Genomic DNA, 3,251 nt, shown 5'->3' with positions numbered 1-3,251 from the left:
ACTGTAGTCCGTCAAGTGGGAGGGGATGTTCCCATTTATGAGCTGAGACCTGAACAAGGGAAAGGAAAAACCAGGATCCTGCATCGAAACCTCCTGTTACCATGCGATCACTTACCGCTGGAAGCTGAAGTACGCCCACCTGTGAAACCAAAAAGGAAAACTGCAGTGGCTGATAAAGTTAGAGAGGATTCAGAGGAAGAGGATGATGACGAGGATTACTATTGTGTGCCACCTCAGATCTTTGCTCACCCACCAGAATCAGTGAGAGAGACTCCTGTCATGGCAGCTGATGTGATTCAACCAGAGCTAAATGAACACGCACCAGAACAACCTCAGATAAAACACAGTGATGATAACCCAACAGACAACCAGGATGTCCAGGACAACATCGCACGTGAGACGGGGGAGGAAACATCACTGCCCTCAGTGGGTAACACACTCGAAGTAGAGTTGGAGACCAGACCTCAGCGGCCGCAGAGACAACGTAGGCCACCAAAGACCTTCAGTTATGACAAAATTGGAACCCCATCCTGCTACAGCCTCGCTGCATTGCCCTCCTATGTAAGGACTCAGTTATGGGCACAACCAGTACAGTCATACTACAACCAGCACCACAACCAGCACCTTTATTTGTGTGGAATGTAAGCTAAAAAAAAAAAAAAAAAAAAAACTATTCCTGCGTTTAACAGTTTAAACTGCTTTGCACTCATTGACTCATGAGAAAGCAGAGTGCTACTGATGTCACAAACATTGCACAGTTGAGGACTTTGTTACACAAGTCAACTGTGGAGTATTCATGCAATGGACTGTAAAGCGTCAACCATTTCTCCAAATATTGGACGTATACAGTATGTGTTATGTGAACTGAAACAGAATGTATCAAAAGAGTTCCAGACTGTAACCAAACAACGATATTGGACTTATACAGTATGTGTTATGTGAACTGAAAACAGAATGTATCAAAAGAGTTCCAGTCTGTAAAAAGTGTTTTGAACATGCTTGAACGTATGGTTAGAGGGAATGATGTTGAGGACAACATCTAATTTAGAGGGGAAGTATGTGACAGATGGAAATAATGTGTTTTATCAGTAAGTCATAGCAAGCATTTGAGTAAGTAGTAGAATATAGGTTAATGGGTTCATAGTAAGGTAATTTTGCCATTCTCATAGTTAAATGGTATATCATATATTATGGTTAAAGTTGTTACTGTTAGTTGCAGCAGTTACAGTACAGTACTTTTTTATTTCTTATTTTTCATGTGCAAAATGTCATTCTAACAACAACAGCAGTAAGTGTGAACAAGAGTGTTGTAGTTACTAGAGGGCTCCAGCAGGGGGAACGTGTGAGCTATGTTACGGTGCACCTCGCGTCCTCCCTTCAGTCATTACACACATGATCTGAGGAAAGTTTGTGTCTGTGCATCTTTCATTCAACTATTCCCCTTTTCAGGTACAAATCTTTTATAATACGTGTTATTAGTTACCAGGGTATTATGTGAATGTGTACATGTGTCGAGGAGAGTGTTTTCAGCACAGTTAGTCGAACATTGTGAAGTTTGGACGTCAATTACATGTCAATTACATGACGATGAGTAAGCTAGCAAAATGAGCCTTTAGCAATGTTAACCGCGTGGGTGAAAGAACGGCCCTTAGTAGCTATGCAGTGACGTTGCACTTGTCGTAGTTTTGGTCTGTAAGTTATACGGTTCTAAAATATACTGAGTATTATTAGAGGTGTAAAGTGTTATACATGTATGTTATCAGCATAATGGTGTTTTGTATCTCTTGTGTATTGCCGTATTTACTCTGTAGTTAAAAGTGGGAAATACTTCTGCAGGTATAATTGCTGACCAGAGATAATGTTTAGAATTGTATGTATAACGTATGGAATATTATTTTTGTATGTAAACTGTACTGACGTTGCATATGTTTTTCTATATTCAGTCATTACACACATGATCTGAGGAAAGTTTGTGTCTGTGCATCTTTCATTCAACTATTCCCCTTTTCAGGGCTTTTACACCTGCACAGTAGGCCTACTGTATATTCAAAAATGTTCAGAAAAAATATTTTTGTATTGTAACTATCATGTTTTTTCACTGGAAGAGGAAATACATGTTTAAATGTCAAAAGATTTAACCCTGACCCCTGATTCATAACCCTGAACTGTGGCAATCATGGCAATAAACAATGCTTACTAGAAATTATCAAAGGGAACTCTAAAAGTATCTTTTCAAAATGTTGCCAAATATTTCAGGTATTTTGTTAAATTAAAAAATATAATTAAATTCCAGAAGCTGTAATGAACAGTGACAGTGGGTGTGGCCATCGAGTTAAACAGCTTCTCTGTCATCGTTTGACTCCTCCCCCACATCATCATAGTCTGTAATTAAAGAAAGAGCAACAAAGGTGGCTAAATGGGACTACAGAGGTTGTCAGGGACATTAAAGACTTAAAGGATGCACTATGTCAGGATTCTGAGTCCTGATTTTGGGAAACTGTTCACAGTACAGCCTCACAACATGGCATTGGTGCTCAGAGGTGTCAAGTAAGGAAGTACAAATACTTCGTTACCTTACTTAAGTAGAAATTTGGGGTATCTATACTTTACTGGAGTAATTATTTTTCAGACGACTTTTTACTTCTACTCCTTACATTTTGACGCAATTATCTGTACTTTCTACTCCTTACATTTTAAAAATAGCCTCGTTACTTCTATTTAATTTCGGCTTGTCGTCGTAAAAAAAAAAAATTGGCCTATTACACAAAAGGTTTAGACCTGACTCCCGCCTCCTGAATACACATCGCTAAACTGATTGGCGTTGTGGTGTCGTTCTGACTTGTGAGAGGCTGTAGTCACATTTGTTTGTGCGCAGCGACAAAAGTCCTCCGAAGGAAACCTACATTCAAGAGGAACAAGGTCAACTCAAGCCAGTTGTATACATCAGTAGGAAACTCCTGCCCAGGGAGGTAAACTATTCCACTGTTGAAAAGGAGTGCCTTGCTGTTAAGTGGGCCCTGGACTCTTTAAGGTATTATTTGCTTGGACGAAAATTCCGGTTGGAAACTGACCACTGAGCATTGGCCTGGTTAGGCCGCATGAAAGACACAAATGCTCGCAGTGGTTTCTGGCCATGCAACCATTTGATTTTGAGGTGCTGCACAAGTCAGGGTCACAAAATTACTCTGCAGACTTTCTCTCGAGGACACCACTGGCGGTGTCTGGAGAGGGAGGGGGAAATGTCATAGTGA

Source organism: Squalius cephalus, assembly GCF_949319135.1.
Source record: "Squalius cephalus genome assembly, chromosome: 4".
NCBI classification, from domain to species: domain Eukaryota; kingdom Metazoa; phylum Chordata; class Actinopteri; order Cypriniformes; family Leuciscidae; genus Squalius; species Squalius cephalus.
Note: the sequence above shows the minus strand (reverse complement) of the source record.